This window comes from Carassius gibelio, chromosome B5, assembly GCF_023724105.1.
Source record: "Carassius gibelio isolate Cgi1373 ecotype wild population from Czech Republic chromosome B5, carGib1.2-hapl.c, whole genome shotgun sequence".
Taxonomy (NCBI): domain Eukaryota; kingdom Metazoa; phylum Chordata; class Actinopteri; order Cypriniformes; family Cyprinidae; genus Carassius; species Carassius gibelio.
In genome coordinates, this window is record NC_068400.1 from 23,331,333 (window position 1) to 23,354,697 (window position 23,365).

Here is a 23,365-nt window from a genome sequence, read left to right on the forward strand (position 1 = left end):
GCAGTGATCTTCATTTACAAACGCGTCATTAACAAAAACAAATATTCTGTGATAAAGTAATCCATATGAAAACAACGCGATGTCTGGTTTTCACGTCTTCCTTCATTATGTCTAATGTGACCACGCCCCCGTGCTGAACGCTCTATTCAGATTTTAATGTTTCAAACTGAAGCGCGCGGCTTGAATACGCCCATATAACAGAAGAGGCCCATGTAACAAGGTAACAAACAATGCTGTTCTTTCAATTTATTCCCCCTAAAAAAACTGGAAAAATATTCTCAGCTCTTTTCACCATTATTAATAATAATAATAATGATAATAATAACAATAAATGTTTTTTTGTAGAAAATAAGATTGTTAAAAGGATTTCTGAAGGATTGTCTGACTGGAGTAATGATGAAAAAATTTGGTTTGAAAGTCAGCTTTGATTCTTCCTAATAAACTGTTTAACTGCTCCCCCAAGTGGATATTAAATTATGTTGTGGGATAATTAAATATATTCTAAATAAACTCCAAAAATAAAATTATATAGTTTTGTTTGACCTCACATTCTTTCTTGTAACTCCTCACTCTCAGTGACACACAGCTGACTGAAAGGCTCATTATGCAGCTCATTATGCAGGCCTTTGTCTTCTCAGGTGTAAATCACAATGATATTCATGATAGTTGACGCCTACTCGCATATGACTTTTACCAACAAAAAGTGTCTTAGAAATTTTAAATCAATATATTGTTTTCTGTAAGTGAGTAAACAAGATGATTTTAACATAATTTAGAAAGAAAAATTCTAGGCTACAGGCTCCAATTCTCAAAAATACCGGGAACCATTGTTCCTAAGTGTTTTAACATTTTTAGTTTTTCACTAACCACGCATAAAAAAAATTTTCTTCTCAAAATCACAATCATGTACATACATGCTGCTCACATATTATTATAGCCCTGTTTGTGCTGATTACAGTGATATTAGACTTTAGCCATTTAGATGTGTATAAGAAACTGAAAAAAGCACAAATTGTCACAAAGCACAAAATAGATTTCAGAGGGTTAAAGCTGATGCCTTAACCTAATACAAAGATTATTTAAAAGTGACAGTTTTCAAAGACACCACTGTTCCTCTGGCCAAAACAAAGTCAACCCATGGGGCGTTGAGATGGTAGAGAGAGACATATAAAACTACAAATACAGAGGAACACACAACGTCTTCTGTTATGTTAGAATGCGTCTCATTCTTGTTCCTGTGGCGGTGCGTGCGGTCCGGAGCGCTGTAACTTTACTCCAAATATATGAATGTGACGAGTGGGTCGCAGGTGTAGCTCATCCCCAATCACTACACCTGGCCTCACTCCTCGTTCCCACGTCTCTCGGCCCTGCCCCACTTGTCACATACCCCCATCGGGTACCCTCGAGACTGCGCTCTACACCGCTCACGGGGACCTGCAGGAACCTGGGGGTAGGACAGACGAGGCGAGAGAAAAGGAGATGGAAGGAGGAGCGACAGAGACGAGAGAGAAATAAAAATAATTCTGGTTCCCAGATGGACTGTTGCTCGGCCCTCCACCAACTGGGTGATCTCCTCTGCGGTGCCTGGCGGTGGCACTGGATGGCCCTCGGCGGACGGCACGACACTCCTCCGCTGCCCGGTGGACGGTGACGGCTCCTCCGGTTTTGAGCAGCCGGCAGGAGTCCCCCGTTCCCTGCTCCTCCGGATTCCTTCACGGAGCCAGCAGGCTCCGGCCCCCTGGCGAACGGCGCCGACTTCTCCGCTCCCTCACGGACAGCAGCCGCCCCTCCAAATCGTGGTCGGCCGGCAACGAGCTCGCCCGTCCCCGGCAACGAGCTCCAATCCACCGCCTCGAGCGTCCATGGCGGCACATACTTCGCCTGCTCGATGGCACCGCGGATTCACCACAACAGCGAGGGATCTTCAGCAGCCAACCTTCCTTCTCCCGGGCTTCGGCACCACTGTAATAATAAAACCTTTGTAATCATCGGGAAGAAGGAGGCGGGAACCGGCTCACAATCAAAATGAAACTTTAATTTCAAAATAAACACAAAACAGCACACCAGCCCCTCACAGATGACTGGTGCGCGAAAATAAAAGCAAACACAACTAAAAATCGCTCCAGTTTTATATCCTTCCATCTCCTACGTGGGACTCGAGACCGGTGGTGGGTCGTAGGTGTAGCTCATCTCCAATCACTACACCTGGCCTCACTCCTCGTTCCCACGTCTCTCGGCCCCACCCCACTCGTCACAATGAACTTATCTGTTTTGAATGCTTTTCACTGTTGACTGATTTTGCAGAACATTTAGACAGATAACTTCGCGTGCACAGGTGCAGCAGATTTGTCACAGGATGCGCGATATGACAGTTGCGTCAAACTATATATGAACTAGCTGTTTTAAATGCAGTATTTTTATATTAAACGTTAGTTTATCAGTATGTTTGAACGTTTTTTTTTCGATTATAGGTGATTCCATAGGCTCTTTCTCGCGCACCTGCGTGGTTTAAAACACCAAATAGTTATGCTATGACAAGAACAAAGAGTCTCTCTCTTGCTCCACCCATGCAAAGTGACAGTTTTCAGAGAGAACACTGTTCCTCTGGCCAAAACAAAGTCAACCCAGAGAGCAATGAGATGGTAGAGCGAGATAAAACTACAAATATAGAGGAACACAAAATTAATGCAAACTCTTTATTACAACATAACATACAAGTGCTTGTGCATAAATATCCCCAGCATTGTTCGTGCTACCCCAGCAAGGTGGTGCCAAGTTCTGCATTTGCAAACAACATTCATTGATTCTAAAGAAAATTTTATAATCTAGTTTGGGAATCCATGACTTCATCTCCACTTAGCCACACTGGTTGTTTTGCAGCAATCTTGTGTTTTCTGAAAACAAATATATAAAATTATAATACAATAACCTGATCTATTAAAATGTTTAGTGCAGTGGTAAAGTGAAACATAGCCTGGAATGGTACAGTTTAGGGTGGCTTTAAGCAAAGATTTTAAATTACTCATGAATAATTTGATTTAGTTCTGTCTCTGATATAACTAGCGGAGTGTTCTGAGTGACAGGAGATATATTATTCAGATTAATATATCTGAGTTTTCTTTCTGTATCTGAGAGCAGAAACTAAATGAAACACTCCACTTGGTAAGGCTGTGCTAGGACCAGAGATGCTATAAATCTGTAATCAACCTCTCACACACACACATCCATCAAATACAAAACCAGGACACTCACTCCTGCATTATGCATTACCATTTTCATCTGCAGCAACTTCATAACTTCTCAGAATTGCTTCTAATAAATTTGTAATGCTTAAGAATTGCTTTTTATTTCCTAATGCTAAAAGAATTGCTTCTTATAGATTTATTAAATTTCAAATGTATAATTCAAACACATACATATTAAACGTGGTGGTATTCGGTAATGCAATATATCACAGTAATGAATATGCACATTATTGTTATTGTTATCTGCACTTCAAAATACAAAGAATAATTATTTAAAACAAATTATTCAGATTTTTTGAGTGCATTTTAAGAATATTTTCCCCATCAACTGTTCACAATGCACAACACCGCTGTATGCTGTGTCAAAGAAGCGTGTGCACTCTGAAGTAAACAAGCACGGATGAGAAGCACATGGTAGAGTGCGTGAAAAATGCTGTAGCTGAAAACACTTTTACTCTCTGACAGCAGATGGCTCTGAACAGCAGAAATGCAGCCATTACCCTGTAAACTCCATTAACAAAGCAGCTGCACTACTTTCTAATAAATTATTTAAATAGTTTAAACCATAGCAGGGCTCGAAATTAATGTTTGTCTGCTTGTCCTGGACAAGTGAATGTTTTGTATAGGCACGTTAAAGAGAAATTTACTTGCCCAATCAGAAAAGTAACTTGAAAATGTCAATACCAAAAACAATAAAAACTGCCTTTATTTCTAATATAGCCTTTGTTATAGGGGTGTATGGTATATATAATTTGCGATAATATCGTAATTGTTCTTTTAACAATGTGCAATTTGACATTATATATAGCAAAAATCAAACAAAACACACCTACAGAGTGCACGCATACATTAGGCCTGCGTAAAGAAGTCTAGTAGGTTACACTAGTGCACGTGTGCTTGATTCCATATTAAAATGCATGAAGAATTATCAGAATATTCAAGATATGGGGGCAGAAAATGTAAATATTTATATAATTTTATATAGTAAAATACAGCCATTTTTTTAGCTCCGAAAATCAGCATGATTACAAATTTGATTTTAAACAACAAGTTAATATTAAGAGACCTACATTTTAGACACAATATTGCCTGTTTTTGTTCTATTTCGCCAACAGAAATCATTTCAAACACAGCCACAGCAATGTTTTGCGTCTGTGAGCAACATGACAGTGTTTAATTCCTGAATGAATCAACCGTTAAATTAAATGATTCGGTTCAATCGCAATGACTCACTTATTAACAGTTACTGTATGCCACCTACTGGTTTGTTTTAATTTCATTTTTTTTCAGATATCAGTATTCAAGGTTTTATGTATCAAAACATTATTTATTCATTTGTAGATACAGGTTAAAGCATTCCATGTCCCTCAGAGCTGCATTAAACGGTGGGTAAATATATCTATTCCACTTCAGATGCAGCTTCTGTGTTTTCTCTGCATTGGAAAGATGTATTTTGTTGATAATGATTTCACTTTATAATTTTATTTAAAAAGACAAATATAACTAAATAAAGTAAATGTGACATGCTACTACATATACTCTATAAACACTACCTATGTTTGGTGTAACTACAATAAATAATTTTATTTATAACCTCAATTTAAATGTTTTTTTTTTTTTTTCTCCGGGCAAGTAACTTTTATACTCAAAGGACAACCACATGAAAATGCTTAATGTCAAGCTTGCAAAGATACATATATATGGTTTAAACAGCCATTCAGATTTGTGTATTCACAGTGGTGTTCATCACAGCACCAAATACTTAAATATTAAAACTTTATAGGCTATTTATTTTTAAACTTTTTTTTTTTTTTTTATTTCAATCTGTATTAAACATGCCCTAGATATTTTTTGGAAATTAGGGGTGCTCCGATTGATCAGTTACCGATCACAATCTGACGATAATCGCTTTGGGTTGACTGATTGGTGGTCTCTAAAAAGGCAGTTCTCATAAAAACAATCCTAAGATGGTGATGATCATGCGCCTGCCAAGAAAGGTTTGGCTCGACATCTCAGTCTCTGTCCGGTGCAGGTGAAATAATTATCATTCTGTAGGTGAGGTACAATTCATATTTCTTCATTAAATAACTGATAGTAATATGAAAAAGTTTCTGTGAGACATAATTTTACAAACAATGTGAATGAATCACAGCGCGCTCTCTTTCTCTCTCAAATGCAAATGGCTTCAAATCACATCACGTCTGCACTACAAGTGGGCTGCATGCTGCAGAGTCTACACAGGAATTGTCACTTGCACTATTGAGGCAGTGTCGCATCATCACTATCATGCATTTTTTCTTTTTTAATTCTTGCCTGTGTTTAAACCATTCAACGTTCGCATTCTTTCTTGAAGACTGTGTGCTCATGCACAATTGCAGCACACACACATAATAATGGCAGGTTCACACATACTCCATTTGAAGGGCGTATGTGGAGCATATTTAAATGCTGTAAAAGCATTTTAAGTAATGGTATTTGTATTTAAAATTAAAATAATGAATAAAAGTTGTGTTTGTGGTAAACAGCCATGGATCAGGAGCAGACTCCTGTGTGAAAGCACAGTCTGTGCTGCTTCTGTACAACACATATGGACTACATATGCACTGCAAACAGAGTATGTGTAAACCTCACATACAGCTCACAAAATCAGGCTTGTGCTGTGTGTAAGCTATTGTGCAACAATTGCATGATTGTAAAAACAAAAATAAAGAGCACCCCTATATAAAATCTTTTGATTCTTTATTGTTTGGTCACAGTTTAGGTTACATTAAGGCTCTAGTCATTAACATTAATTAATTAATTAGTTAATAACATAAACTGCCAATGAATAAATTATTCTAAACATTTATTAATCTGAGGTAATTTCAATATTTAATAACGTTAAAATCAAAAGGTACAATTGTGTTATTTAATGAACAGTTGTATTTTTTTAAACTAAGATTAATAACTTAGAAAATGTAGCAATTGCTCATAATTAATTGTTAATGCATTAACTTAGGTTAACTAGTGAAATCATATTGTAAAGTGCTACCTATTGGTTTTGATAATTCTTGTGCACTTTAATTTCTGTTATTTTTTTACTTCATACAATTTTTGTGTATAAGTTTGTTGTATGTAAATGTTCAGTTCTGTTTGTTATAATAAAAAGTTAAACCTGTTATAGCTTATGACAACACTGTTTTGCAACTGAATTTGAATACCGTGATAATACCGTATACCTAGGGCTGGACAATAATCAATATATATTGCAATATTTTTTTTTCAATAACGGTGATATGATTATTAAACACATTTTCGATATTTCGATATAATAATATATATTATAATAATAATATACATAACAGCATTTGTCACTGACGGTGCGCAGCCGTCAGAAAGAGCAGAACACCATTGGCTACTTTCGTGATGACGTACACCGCAGAGTCACGCAACCAGTGCTCAGCACAGCAGTAGTAGGCTGATCTCCAATGCGGGAAATTTTAGCTACAAAATGAGCGCCCCGGACCGCAATACAAATGTGACTGAACAAGCTTCCACAAGTGAGGAAAAATCAGACGAAATGGTTGACAAGAGAGGAAAGACTAATTCAGTGGTAGGGATGGGTACCGAAACCAGGTATTAAATTGACCCCAGGGCTAAATTATGAAAGACCGTAGTAGCAGTAAGATCTGACGTTATCGGATCTGCTTTCGGTACTGGAGGGAAAAAAATTATGTACTATGTATTTTTACTTAATAATGTTGTCGTGCACATTTAATCTCGCCAAACATTTCTAATGTGCGATCATTTTAAGACGTTTGTCCGTGAGATCTGCATGAACTGTCATGCACACCGCGGAGGCTGTCTGTCAGTCACACACACACACCACAACGAGCGCACGCACATACATTAACTGTACGTAAACTCCTGCTTAATAATAAAGAGTGATGGCGAAGATATTTGCTTAATGTTATCGTGCACATTTTATCTCACCAAACATTTCTAATTTGCGATATTATTAAGACGCTTGTCTGTGAGATCTGCAAGAACTCGCATGCGCGCCGCTGAGGCTGTCTGTCAGTCACACACACACACACACACACACACACACACACACACACACACACACACTCACACAACAAGAACGAGCGCGGTACACGCATAACAGTACGAAAACTATATTTTTCCTTATTCCAAATAATATAAGTTAGTTTACAAAATAGCCAATTGCCACATTTTGCAACCTTTTTATTATTTATATATATATAATTTATATATATATATATATATAATTATTATTATTATTTTTTAAAGCTGCAGCTACTATGAACCAACCAACTCCTCCTAACACCTCTGGTCCAAGACAAGCCCATTATTAATTTTACATTAAAAAAAATAAAGAAATGTTAATTCTGTTCTTAAAAATACATTTCATACCGTCATATGTTTAATACATATGAACAAATTCAAAGTAATTTATTGGCATTCACTGGGCAATGATATAGGCCTATGTTTGCTGCATAACAAGTTAAGTTTTCCATTAGTGTGACTAATGCCTGGGCAGTGCCATTTCTCCACAATCGCATCTTAATTCACTGCATGAATCACCCTTTACTGAATTCAACTATTCCATCACTGCTGACCTCCCCCCATGCTGAGAACACGCAGAGAATCACATAAGCATTCACACAATAGACAGTTTCAGTTAAGAATGGATAGTATGAGATGTGTTGCTGAAGTTGTTACTCATTAGTGAAATTGTTCAGATTTGTTAACAACTACAAAGAAACAAGAAAACTTGAGAACTAAATGCAACTTCATGAGATCTGAATAAACTGCCTGATGGTTTTGGGTGATCCAAAGTGTAAAGTTACAATTCTTCCTAGTTTGCAAAGAGGTTGCACATCTGCTGCTGGTCCATTCAAGCAGGTAAAGGGAACAAAAAAAAAGAGTCCTTGGAAGGGGAAGGAAAAAAAGAAAAACAAAGAAAGACTTTTGTAGGAGACCATACAGTGGGAGATATACAAGTCTCGAGTCATCTGTCCATTCTTAATCTTGGAAACCAAAGGACAATGCCAATATTGTTTTACTGCCACTAAGCAGAGGCTCATATTGGTACATGGAGTAAATAAAATGGGACATTTTATTCAGAGGCAATTATATTCAACATTACAATGAATGGGGTTTTGGTTTCTATAGTGCCAGTAATGAATTCACTCTAATGCGAGCTGGTTTTGTGCACAAACATCACTCAAATAAAGAGCTCACTGTTGGCTGAGTTGCAATGTGAGGGAAGCTAATATAATCATCTAAGATTTATGTTGTTTTGTGAAACATGACAGCATGGGGTGAGTTCAAAAAGAGAAGCCACTGAAAGCCAAAGCCAACAGTTCAGACTGCAATGATGTAGCCATTAACAGCATTTGTGTTTCCTCTTAGCATTAAGCAGCATTACAATTTAATAAAATATTTTACTTAAAGCAGATTTTTTTTTTTTATTAAATTATTTTAATTAACTTGGTCCATTGAAAAACACAGCTTCTTCATTCAGAGATGTCCTGCACTGCTGATTATTTAACACTAAAGTAATACCACTGTACGTTTCACTGCATTAAGTGGACAATGCATTCAAGCATCTGTTTGTAATTGTGGATCAAGTTTTGAATTACAGAAGTAATCACAAGTCTGAACAGCTTCTATTGTGACCTGCCAAGAAATTATGGAGTGTAGTGCATCATGAAATGAACCTGGTGTAATTAACTGCAAAAAGTTAACAGTTAAGCCAAAGCAGGAAAAGTACACTATAAAAACTAAAGGTGCCTCAGATATCCTTTTGAATACTCTAGGAACTTAAAAATGTATTTTAATGCCTCAAAGCTCTTTTTCTCATATGGTTCCTGGTGGAACCATTATAGTCTTTGCAGTTTGTGCAGGAACTCATGGGATCCTTGAATATATATATATATATATATATATATATATATATATATATATATATATATATATATATATATATATATATATATATATATATATATCATGTCATACATGCATCCAGTGGCTACACGTTATTACAGATTATTTTATTTATTTATTTCCTCCAGATTGCACTTTATCTGCCTCCATTTGTTGGATTTTAAATAAGTTAATTGTATAACCAAAATACTGCAATAACTAAAAATGGTTTTATTGAAATAGGCTTATTCAAATATTAAATCATTTGAAGGTTGATAGTTTACCTTGAAACTTTAAAGCAAACATAAAAAATATTAGTGAACTAAATATGACTCAACCCATTAATTTAATAAAAAATAGGCTAATTATAACAATCAGTACAAGAGCAATATTTAATTGATCCGTTAGTCATTAACTGTATGGGCCAGCTGCTCCCCGGCCCTTCATGCACGCACGCGAGAGAGAGAGCATGCGTGAGAGATAGAGACAGAGGGGGAGAGAGAGAGAGGAAGCTCATCGTCTTCAAACAACACAAACGCTGTCTTGCTCTCTCTCTCCCTCTCGCATATTAATCAATTGACACAATGGTGTAGATGTTTAAATAATTTAAAATGAGAATATAAGTGTGCTCACCTCATTTTTGGTTGTAAGAAAAAATTTGATTAGATTTCATATCGCAATATGTATTGGCTGAAATATAGAAATATGGCCGCCATTTTTTTTTTTTTTTTTTAAACCTACTTTTTCTAACTCGTCCTAGACGGTTTGTCCGATTTACACGAAAATTTAACCAGATCATCTTCAGGCAGTGCTGACCAAAAGTTATTGAATTCAAATTGATTCGTCAAACCGTTTTCGATAAACGCTCTAACAAATTTTACATTGCGCTTGCAAAAACAGTCGTAAGGCTGCATCTCTGAAACATGGTATCGGTCATCAGCACAATGTCCTGAAGGAGAGTGAGAAGTTTTGAAACAGCGCCACCTAGTTTTTTTTTTTCAATTGCTTATAACTTTAGGTGTGGTAGAATTATTTTCTTGAGGCTCATCTAATTAGACTCCTGAAACCTTACAGAGTCCTACGATACCAAACATGCTAGGTTTCATCTTACGGTTTGTGTAGCATTGTGATTTAGCGCTTAAAAACCATTTGGCTATATCTTCGAAAACAACTTGTCCGATCAAGACGAAACCACCGTCAGAAGTTCAGAAACATAGGTCGATAGCTAAACAACAATGCCCAAATTTGAAAATATTGATAGTAGGGGGTAAAAATTCAAGTCAAAATGTTTTTCATGCAAATGTCTATAACTCTGAAGTGAATTGAGATATTTTCACCAAAATTGACACACATATGTATGGGCTCATTCTGAGGACACATAAAAAATGGTGGGACTGAGCCTCTTGGTGGCACTATAATAGAACAAAACATGAAATTCCCATTGATTTCAATACAGTTTTGTGAAATAAAATGCTGTACTAAACAAATGCATTGGTGTAATATCACGAAACTCAGAATGTGCCAATAACACCGTCCCCTGAAGGTACTCATTTTAAATGAATCTGGCTATTGAAATTTCACTGGTCGTATTAGATTCCTTGGGTCAAGCCAACAACATAGATACCAAATTTTCCTTGTTTGGCCGAACTTCCTGTCCGCCATCTTGATTTTCAGTCAAAACCTATTTTTTCGAACTCCTCCAAAACGCTTTTTCCTATTTTCAACAAAATCGAATCATGTCATCTTCAGACTGAGCCAACTAAAATGGATTTCGTGTCGATATACAAAACGGTTCTCATTTAGCGCATTAAAGAATTTGCTTGAAGGATGCCAAAATGCATTTGAGGCTGTATCTCAGCAAAGCTTTGACATTTTTGCACCAAACATTGTATGTGCCATTGTTACCTTACACTGACCGTGCCACATAAATTTTGTAACAACACCACCTATTGGTCAAGAGTAATAAACCAATCATGAATTCTTAATTATTGGCATTTTTTAAAATGTCATAACTTTTGATTGCATTCACCTATTTTAATGAAACTGGTCTCAAAATATTTCTTGTGTAATGCCGACAACGTACATATCAATTATGTTATAGTAAGCGGAACCTCCTGTCATCCATTTTGATTTATGTTCTTAACCTACTTTTTTGCACTTCTCATCAACCGTTGGTCCAATTTTCACCAAAATTGAATCAAATCATCTTCATACTATGCTGACAAAAATTTATGGATTTCATGTCAATAGATGCAACCGTTTTTGTACAGCGCCATTATGAACTTTAAGCACTGTGTCAAAATGACTCTAAGGCTATATATCTTCAAAGCTTTGACGTACTGACACCAAAATTTGTATGTGAAATACTCACCTCACACTGACCATTCCACATGAATCTGGTAACAGCGCCACCTATTGGTCAAACGTGATAAGCCAATAAATCCTACTACTAGTTGTTGTTTATTGTTTTCAAGCCATTTTGCCTAAAATATTCTTAAAACGGTTTTAATTACTCATTCCTGCCGTTCGTCTGAAGCATGCTTCTGTAGTGCTTTGCCCCTTAATTGTTGCTTGCAGCTATATTTAAATTTGTAATTGAATTTATTAATTTTAAATCATATAATTTTTGAATTACATGAAATGTGTTTTAAAGTTCTAAGATATTTGAGTCACATTTATTTGTTTACAGTTTTCTCAAGGCCTAAATGTTACTTTTTTTGTTTCTAACAATATTAACACTGATCTTTCCATGAATGGGATTATGATGTGCAGCATTGACTATTTAAAGTGATTATTTATTTGAAACTATGGATATTGTTGTTTATCAATAAAAATGTTTTAAATGCATTTGTTTTAGTTTTTCTTTTTTATTATTATTATTATTAAAAATGTCAATAGCAGGAAAAAAAAAACTAGTGGGAGGGCTGGGGGACGTAAATATTAAAGAACTGAAATTAGGAAATGGTGCCTTGAAGCACCCAAGGTGATTCCTGACCATTCTTAATAAAAGGGTTCCTCCAGGAGTTCCTCAGAGAACATAGAACGGTGTCAAGAGGCTCTACAGAGGGTTCCGCCGATGTGGCAAAGTGAAGAGCCCCAAAAGGTGCCTCCAGAAACCTTTGGTTTTTACAGTGTACAGTCAGCTGTCATTGCATTAGCTATTAGCAGTGACATGACTAATTCACAGCAATCAGAGATACATTTGTAAGATGAGAAAAGATCTTCAGATTCTGAAACATTTTAAATGGCTATTAAAAAAGCTTCAGCCTCCTTTGGGATTTCAGGGATACCAGGGATTCCCAAACTTTTTTGTCAGCCAAACTTCTTTGACCCAAAATATTTACTTGCAGTATCCCATGAGAAGTCAATGTTTCCATAATCTAATCTAAAACAACTTCAAACTTTTCAACTATGTCATCATCTTTAACCGCCCTCTTTAAGAGACCGTACCCCTCCACCCATATGAGAGGAAGTTCCAGTAGGCCAGACTAATGTTTTCCAGTCAAGTGTACTGCATGTAAGCTTAAACAGAATTTCTGGTTCTCTGCCACCTTTTCCTGTTGTCCAGCTAATGAATGACATGGGCACATCGTAACTGGCTGTAAACATGTACATGTAGCCAGACAGCCCTGCTGACATTCAACTCCACATCCTGCATGTGAGGGAAAACGGAATCAATGACTTTCCACGTGCGTCAGACCAGTGACAAACTTTTCCCATCCTGAATTGTGAGAATGACCAATGGTAAGGGAAGCTAAAGTCTTTTATGATCCTACTATCACTATGCCAGTCTGAGTGATACAAAAGTTGGAGCTGTCTGAGAAAATGTACAAAGGACTGTAAAATCAGAGCAACCACTTGAAAATATGGCTATAAATAACTGCATGATAAATAGAAAGATAAATGTGAACATTTCAAAATCTCAAACTATTTGTAGATGGGGTAGTGTGTCATGTTTCGTGCCACAGACTATAAAAATATCCTTGCCTTGTCAAAGCAGGATGTTACATCATGTGGAGGTGTTTTCAATATTAAACGGTTAGTCCTAGAGCCACAGTATGTACAGTAAGCTGAACTGGTCCTTTTCCATGTGTGAAATTTCACAATGTAAAGCCTGACTTATAAGTTACAGTCAGAAAAAGACATTCTATTTTTCAAATGGCTTTTATAGATAATATAGTATGAGATAAGGGGAATATGGAATTAATACAAACTTCTGTTTTATTCAGAAGACCAAACAAAGCAAAATTTAGCAATTTTGTGCAGTTGATCGTATTCATGTGGCCAAAAAGTAAGATTAAAGTCTGAAAAGCTTGTAAATGTAAATCTAAACATGAATGGATAGTCAAGTAAACCTAATTTGCTTCAGTCAAGTGTTCATCTAAAAATATTACAATCAAATATAAGTTATTCTTACACTTTCTTTTTAAATAAAGATTTCACATCAAAAAGACACATGTACTACAATCTGAAAGGGTTGTAAAAAAGACTGTGCAATAGAATTTTAAGCAAGGCCTTAGAATGTGCAAATCAAATATGATATGGTAAATTTTACAGAATAAAGTTTGATTGTATAATTTCAGAGTATGGACTGTAATTTGGCTCTTAGAGCAGCATGAAGTGTATTTATTGTATGCAGAAATGAAGATCGCTGTGGTTGTTTAATATGCATTCATCAATTTACTGTGTGGTTTGTGGTTACTTTTCATTATTAAAATGTAATTATGCAAATATATAAACCACACTGGTTGACCATAATAAAAAACAATTTAGGAAAAGTATTTGAAATCCTCAAAATAGCCTTACTATGTACTTATACCTAATAACCTCCTTTCGGCATAAATTTAAAGTTCCTCTCTTCTGTCCTTGTTGGGAAAACTTCCTACTTTCTGGTCTGCTATACTGCATACCAATCTTCTGTGCAATCTACTGATGGACTTTTATTGCTTTCTCATTCATGAACCAATCACATTTCAAGCTGTCAACTCTAATACTGAGTCAGCTGTTTGATTCTGCTTGGATAACTGCCTCAGTCATGTCATTTGACAGTACACTGCCTCTATTTACTGCACTCGATGACCTCCTGATCTGGCCAGCTTACCTGTATGAAACATTAAGCCTAAATTCTTAAAACAGAATTAGATTAAATGGTAAAAAGACAAGTAAATCTCAGGTTAGTCGGGCTAAGGAAAGACAGCTAACACCTGATTTGGGGCTGTATTAAATCTGGGCAATTTACAGCTACAGAGAAATGTGGATCATGTAGTTTAGTATGCCACTCATGAGCAGAAGTCCACTACCTGCCAAATACACCACTCTCTTTTCTTTCTAAGATTTTGAGTGGCATAAAATGATGTATTGGCATTGAGCAGAGCTGCCTTGATAAGGACATTTTAGCACTTGGTTCATACATTGTTCTTGGTTCAGTCCCAGTAACAACTCGCCAACTTATTCTGGGAGAGACAAAAACAAGCCAGATATAGCTCTGGAATAAGGTTACTTTAGTGGCAAATAATCCAAATTGTCAAGAAGCATGTACATTCACTGGATTTTAATTTGTTTCCAATTCTGTTTTGAAATATCTCTGCTATGGGATCCTCTGAAGAATCTCCAGTTATATAAAAAATGTCCACTTGCACTGGGTATGCAAGAAAACAGAACCTCATGTGCACTAGGACAAATCAGAGCATGAACTTGACAATTTTTTAGCTTTAACCTAAATTTCTTGTTCATCTTTCAGATGATAGCCATCTGAGGGAAGTCCTTGCAGCCTCGCCCAGAGAATGAGAGGCAAATACTTACTAAGCAGCTTCAGTGGGTGCGTCAAGCTGTCCTTTGTCTGTTGACTGCGAAAGCTTATTAACACCACCACTTTAATGTTTCATGACAGGAGACAAATGATTTCTGTAATGGACAAATAATTGCAAAGGTATGCTTATCTATCTATAGTTTAACAAGCAAATGATTTTATGATTATTTGCATATATCATGGTGACCTTATCCTCTTTTTACTAGAAATGCAACAATACCATTTTTCAGAACCGTTCTGATCTGATCCCAAAAATTCTGAGTATCTGCTAATACCGAACCGAAGATCTGATACCAGCACAGTTTTTTTTTAATCAGTGTAGAATATTTATACTTCTTTGTATTGACCTGATCATCACTCTTTTTTGCATGTTAAACATAATCCACTACATGCAGACGACTTAATTTGAATAAAAGAATAACAAATGAAAAAATAAAAAATCATAATCTATGACAAAAATACTATTATAAACTTGGTTAGTGGATAAGTCAGCAACAAAAGATACTATAGAAAAATCACAGGTGCACAATCATTTTATAAAATCTAGTGGAACATTTTTATTTTGCAAATGAAAGTGAATAAGTCTAATATCTGGTAAAATGTTACACATTGCTCTTTGCATTGTTGTAAAATACATTTATGAAAGAACAAGTAAATACATTTATATAGAATTATAAAAGACATTTCAATGTCTGACAGATAGAACAGAACAAGAACAAGATTATTAATAATCTTTGCGCGGAAAATTTTAATACCAAAGGCTCCAATAGCCCTCCGAGTTAGTGTTGCTAAGTCAGCTGTTTTCCCGCGGAATTGGGCTACTTTAACACTGTTGCCGCAGGTTGAAACGATCCCAATAACGTGATATTTAGACCCTGATATGCCAATTTTTTTATGGAGTACCCCAACAGGAAAACTTGTATTTTACCCCCAATGCGATTTTTACCGGGTAACCCCCCTTGAAACGAGATTGGGCTAGTTTTGAGTAGCAGTTGGGCAGCTTTTGTTGTGAAAAACTGGCAACCCTGCTCAGTTACAAAGGGAAGAGATATGTTTATCACATATGTTTATGTGAATTTGAATTTAATGACTTAAATATTCTTCTGTACATCATATTGAACTATGGAACAGCTTAAGAACAATAAAAATATAGTGCACAAAAACTTTTTGGTGCTTTATAATGTTTTCGTGCCTTTCGTGGGGCTCAACAATAACACTGAATAGTATATGCACAATATTGGATTTGGATTGGTCTCATCTGACTGATACCCGATCCGCAGAAAATGCCAGTATTTGAGCCGATGCATCCATACTTTTTACAGGCATAATAATTGATACTGCATCTCTTTATGATCCAGCAGCATAAATACACATTTACTTGTACAGTATATGTGCTGGGATACAGTACCCATAGACTAACAGGCTAGAGAAATAATTCAAACATGATACACCTGAGCATGTTTACTAAAGTGAATAAAACTCTCATATCAGCAACAGGAAAAGGAACACTATGAAGAAAAGAGACAGAAACGTACTGACAGGCTTTGTTAAAGTCTCTCAGTGTGTTCATGCTGAACAGGCAGATGTTATGTCTGTTTGACTTTGGATCAGCTCAGATTGTTTCACAGCTATCAAAATTATGCTGCTCATTTAACATCACTTGATCACTATAACATTTCAGAAAGGACAAATCCTTCTTTCAGTTGTCCTAAACTGTTCTCCTTTTGGCATTGAAAGTCAGATGCATTCCAGGCCAACTTCTAATGAGCTTACTGTGTGCAAGACACTGTCCTTGCAACAATTCTTCTGTTGAGGTTATCCTTTCATACTAATATGGGACCAGCTCTGCCATTACTTCTGTAATGTTATTTGCTCATTATTGATTTTATGAGACTACAATTAAAAATAAAATATTAAATGCCATTAACTCTGCCCACTTACCTACCACCTATCTTAAACTACTGTTCAAAATCTTTAGTTAGGGGATGTGCCCGAACCGTGAATCCGTATTCAGAAAGGCACAGAAAACAAATAATGTTTGCTAACGGTTGCCTGCTACATTACAGTACTCAATATTTACATAGAGTAGAGATCGACCGATATGGGTTTTTCTATAGCCGATGCCGATGTTTAGAGTTCAGGGTTGGCTGATGGCCGATATGTGCTGCCGATTTTTAGGGCCGATATCTTGAAGTTTTCCCCTTCATTTGCATGCTAAAATGTCACACTAATAATAAGTGGATGCACAACATTTCTAAACTTATCATCATTTATTGAGCACAGACAGAAGTCAATCAGAAAGTCAATAATTTACAAAAAAGTTTTAGAGCATTTATCCAGAAAGCAGCGTGTGACCATACAGCACTGCCACAAGCACCCCACGGATTCACCCGCACCTGGACTCGTTTGAGAGCACCTCGGCACGCCAAACCACCATCATCACCCACGTATCACAGCACTTAAATTAATAAAATCCACCCTCCAGGGCTTTCACTTGAGTTTTGCTCAAGCGTGTTCCTTCCAACCCGCGACAACATGTACAGCACATACAGAGAATTGAAATTGCGTTACTTTCAGACCCTTGGTACATACAGATTAGAGCTGCACGATTAATCGTTAAAAGATCGCGATCTCGATTCAGACACCCTCTCGATCTCATTTCTAAAAGACAACGATTCCCCGAGTCTGTTAAACCTTTGACAAAGTCTTACCGGATCATTCAAATCCGTGCGCGCACTGCCGCTGACACAGAGAGAGCTCTTACCATGTTTGGTTAAGAAACATCTTCACAAACAGTCTTTTCAACTACACGGTATTATATCTATCTTACAGTCATTTATATTATCACAGAAATACTGGGATAAAGTTTATAGTTTAAATATAAACATTGATGTCTATATAGCAGCGATCAAAATATAACAAATCCCCTTTTGAAAGTACTGCGCTTTAAATAACGTTTGTGTCGATTGCATTGTTTCACCAATAGGTGGCGACAAGTGTCTGAATTTATTTGTCAATGAATTAATTTTTCATTCAAGAGAATCGTTATAAAACGCTGATTCATCCAGAAATGAAAGAAGTGTAGTAGGTTTATGAGTGAGTCGTTGAATCAGTGATCTAAACAACTTTTTCATCATTCTAATATTAAAAAAACTGGGGTTTTAAATATATTATATATACACTACCAGTCAAAAGTTTTTGAACCATAAGATGTGTAATGTTTTTTTAAAGTCTCTTCTGCTCACCAAACTATATTTATCTGATCCAAAGTACAGCAAAAACAGTAAATTTTTGAAATATTTTTACCATTTAAAATAACTGCTTTCACTTGAATGTATTTTAAAATGTAATTTATTTCTGTGATGCTCCGCTGTATTTTCAGCATCATTCCTCCAGTCTTCAGTGTCACATGATCTTCAGAAATCAGAATAATATGCTGTTTTGCCGTTCAAAAAAAACATTATTATTATTATTATTATTATGTTGAAAACAGATGAGTAGATTTTTTTCAGGTTTCTTTGATAGAAAGTTCAGAAGAACAATAATTGTGTGTAATAGAAATATTTTGTTATAAATGTCTTTGTCACACTTGATCAATTTAAAGAATCCTTGCAAAATAAAATAATTAATTTATATACGTGTGATAATGATAATGATAATAATAATAATAAAGAATCGTAGGAGAATCATGATCTCTATATGAGATCAAAAAATCGTGATTCTCAATTTATCCAGAATCGTGCAGCCCTAATACAGATAGAGCATAAAAATACATATAGATACAGATTAAATATTAAAATACAACTATACAAATAAGGGCATGTATATATTTAAAATAATAATAATTTAAAGCAGCACAAGGTACATGGCAGAGTGCAAACCAATGAAGTAAACAAACAGTGCAGATAAAATGATTGAAGTGCAAAAGAGCTTATTCAGTCTAATTAAAGTGATAAAAAGCTCAGAGAGCAGTTCTTTATTTAAACTGACTGAAGAGATAGTTGAATGAGGTAGTGAGCAGACTGATGCTGCACAAAGTGCCTGGTGCAGGTCACAAATTGTTAGTGGGAGATGGGAGTGGAAGGAATTGGGGATGTGGGAGCTGGGAGGGGGGCAAAAGAGGGAAGGGGGTTCAGAGTTCAGTGGTGCCTGGGGCAAAAGAGAGGAGGCTGTTGACAGTTTAGCTTCCTGACAGACTGGTGAATGAAGCTGTCCTTCAGTCCTGGACAAGAGACTATGCAGTCTTCTCCCTGACAGCAGACTGAAAAAGCTGTGACAGGTGGGTGCATATAGCCATAGATAATGGATTGTAAAGCCGTAGCTGAATTTTCAGCAGCCAGTCTTCAATGTTGCATTGCATGCTCCTTAAGACATCATTCTAATGATGACTTGCTGCTCAAGAAACATTACTTATTTTTATCATTGTTAAATGTTGTATCCATTTTTGTATCATAAGTTTTTACGCTCACATTTAAGAAATGCAATGCATCCTTGCTAAACAATATTATTCATATATGCTATATAACATATATGCTACAGACACCAAGCTTTTTAACTGTTAATTCTAATATATTCTAATAAATTCCAATATATATGAGTATATATATATATATATATATATATATATAATTTTTTATAAGCTTTCAGTACAACTTTCATTGTGTAATGTAAATTTAATTATTTTGTCTGCCACAATAATGTTTTATCTTTTATTTTTACTTTAATTATCTTTTCTCATCAAACTGATAAATGAGCAACATACTGACACATGAAGTTAATTTAGATCATTATTCAGAACACAACTGATTTGATTACAATCTGCACTTGATTGACAGCTCTAGTTAACATCCATTTGGCTGCAGCAGGGAAGTGCCACTTTTAACCATGAGAAAACATGCTAATGAGACCAGAGCTGTGCCCTTGAGCACAACAGCAGGTCACCACCCCTTCACAGGTGAAGCACTTTGCATAATCTCCCCATTAATAACCTCTCTACACACAGGACACAGCAGCTCACACAGTAAATACATATCAGACTGGAGAACATTAAGAGTTCTGAATGAAAATATCCTCTGTTGAATTAACCTGTCCAGAGTAGGGTAGGGAACCGAGAACCAGTTCTTATTCAGAACCAGTTCTGTTTTTTAAAAGAACCGGAACAGTAAGCAATTTCTACGTTTCAGGTCATGGTGCGACATGTGACCAAGCACTGTGAGCAGCCTTGCTGTTCTGATGATTCTGCGTTTCCCATAGGGCTGGGCGATAAAATGATTTTTATCGATTAAATCGAATGTGTAGTTTACATCGATTTGTTTGAATGAAAATCGTTTTTCTTTTTAACATCAGCCGATGCTAAACTCAGGGCTCCTGTAGTTCCGAATGGGCTCAACCCTCCCTCCACGCATTTGCCATAGAGACATGCTGCCGAGTGAGAGAGATGTTTGGCCCTACGAAAAAAAAGTGTTACTCGTTGCACGACTCGCCAAGCTTTACTTTTGTGGCTCGCATGGCAGTAAATAATGCAATGATATGATCATGAAGTCAATATAGATATTTAATAAAAACATTAAAAACAAGCAGGGCTATATCATGCCCCATTAAAAACCCATTAATTAGACAATAGAATCCAGTGATGTTGTCTACACTGGCTGCGGTGTGATGCGACACGATCCCCATCAGTAAACTGATACATTGTTCTAATTATGTTAAAGTGTACTGACACTACGTTTAGATGATTTGTAACTGTAGTCTGGTGTCATCAAGTTTAGACAGACTTTTAGTGCAGCGGGGCATGGCACAACAACTCTCATGTCCAGTGTAGACACGGTTAAACAGTAATTTATATTTTTAAATAAATAACCTAAACCAGCGGCATTACAAGATGGAAATATAGACTAGAAAGATATTTACACTTGCTCTGTCCTACGTCCATGACACTGACTCACTGCGGAGTTGCCAGTTTTAATCTTAACAGCTCTTAACGTCGAGTGTGCACTTTGATGGTTAGGTAAAAAAAAAAAAAACCTTAAGGTCTTTCCAGCATTAAAGCATTAAGGTAATACTGCTTTTTTTTTAATCATCTTGTCTCAGTTATAAATTTGACTGGTAAATAATAAAGAATGATATTAAAAATTATTTTGAACAATTTCTGAATATTGATTTCAAGTAGGGGCGAAAAAAAAATCTATTTAAATCGTAAATCTGATTTTTTTGTGAAAAAATCTGCCAGCCCTAGTTTTCCATTAAAGGATGTTACAAACTGAATAACAGAAATGGTGCCCTGCCTCTTTAATTACTGAGCACACCGTGTCCAATAGACCCTTTTACAGTTGGTAAACAAGGTGACATATTTGTGTGGGCGGGGCTTAGCTGGAGGCAGAAAGATTCTGCTCAACACTTGAACAAACGGTAGCTAGCGAGTTTTCTTAGCTTGTTTTTTTAACAGTGTCTGGAGAAAATGTTAATATATCTGCTCTATCTGAATATTTAAGGTCACTCACTGTCCGGGACCACGATAATTATTTGAAAAAGTTAACTTTAACGGGCGGAACCAGATTGGTCGACCCGTACACAATCACTCATGGACGATCTGACAGGATTACTGACAGGATTACTCCGATTGAGTGGCCTGACATCTACACTTACCTGATAGAGATACCGAGCATGTAAAGTAAAGAGAAACTGAGGGCGTATAAATCCTTAGATTAAATAGAGAGTGACATTACATAGAGCTGCACGATTAATCGTTAAAAGATCGCGATCTCGATTCAGACACCCTCTCGATCTCATTTCTAAAAGACAACGATTCCCCGAGTCTGTTAAACCTTTGACAAAGTCTTACCGGATCATTCAAATCCGTGCGCGCACTGCCGCTGACACAGAGAGAGCTCTTACCATGTTTGGTTAAGAAACATCTTCACAAACAGTCTTTTCAACTACACGGTATTATATCTATCTTACAGTCATTTATATTATCACAGAAATACTGGGATAAAGTTTATAGTTCAAATATAAACATTGATGTCTCTATGGCAGCGATCAAAATATAATAAATCCCCTTTTGAAAGTACTGCGCTTTAAATAAAGTTTGTGTTGATTGCATTGTTTCACCAATAGGTGGCGACAAGTGTCTTAATTTATTTGTCAATGAATTAATTTTTCATTCAAGAGAATCGTTATAAAACGCTGATTCATCCAGAAATGAAACAAGTGTAGTAGGTTTATGAGTGAGTCGTTGAATCAGTGATCTAAACAAATTTTTCATCATTCTAATATCTAAACTGCGGTTTTAAATATATTATATATACACTACCAGTCAAAAGTTTTTGAACCTTAAGATGTGTAATGTTTTTTTAAAGTCTCTTCTGCTCATCAAACTATATTTATTTGATCCAAATTACAGCAAAAAACAGTAAAGTTTTGAAATATTTTTACCATTTAAAATAACTGCTTTCACTTGAATGTATTTTAAAATGTAATTTATTTCTGTGATGTGCAGCTGTATTTTCAGCATCATTCCTCCAGTCTTCAGTGTCACATGATCTTCAGAAATCATTCTAATATGATGATTTGCCATAAAAAACATTATTATTATTATTATTATTATTATGTTGAAAACAGATGAGTAGATTCTTTTCAGGTTTCTTTGATAGAAAGTTCAGAAGAACAATAACTGTGTGTAATAGAAATATTTTATTATAAATGTCTTTGTCACACTTGATCAATTTAAAGAATCCTTGCAAAATAAAATAATTAATTTATATACTTGTGATAATGATAATGATAATAGTAATAATAACAATAATCGTAGGAGAATCGTGATCTCTATATGAGATCAAAAAATCGTGATTTTCAATTTATCCAGAATCGTGCAGCCCTAACATTACAGTAAAATTATTATTAAGATGTAAATATTTTCTAGAAATAAAAATTCTGAAGACTGCAAATTAATTATAAACTTTCTGTATTTATTCTTTCTTACCATGTTGTTAAATACCGGTCACAATTATTCACAACAATGTATTTAAAATGTTCTCCATCGATTCTGGCAACCAACAACACAACAAGACGTCATTTTAAGCTCCTTGAGTAGCCGACCCTGTGTTGGTTTTCCGTTTGTTTTGCCTCCAGCTAGCGCCGTGACGTACCTGTGACGTCCGCGCAAAAGGGGTCTATAGAGCACACTCTAAAGATTCGCCGCGCTGCAAATTTAACTGCCGAACATGTTACCTATGACTTACGTACACTCGCACCTTTGATAACTGTGCACGTCATTTTGTCTGACTAAATACTTTAAAATAATTCAAAATAAAAAATAAAAAAAAACGTACCGGCAGCGCGAAGCACCTGCCGCCACTAAATTACATTATATTTGTCC

At 35.9% G+C, this 23,365-nt stretch overlaps 1 protein-coding gene across 4 annotated transcripts in view; it reads right to left on the minus strand.

Annotated features, from left to right (window-relative positions):
* LOC127957415 (cytospin-B) overlaps nt 1–23,365 on the minus strand; it is a 130,085-nt gene that overhangs the window by 56,992 nt on the left and 49,728 nt on the right. The window lies entirely within an intron of this gene.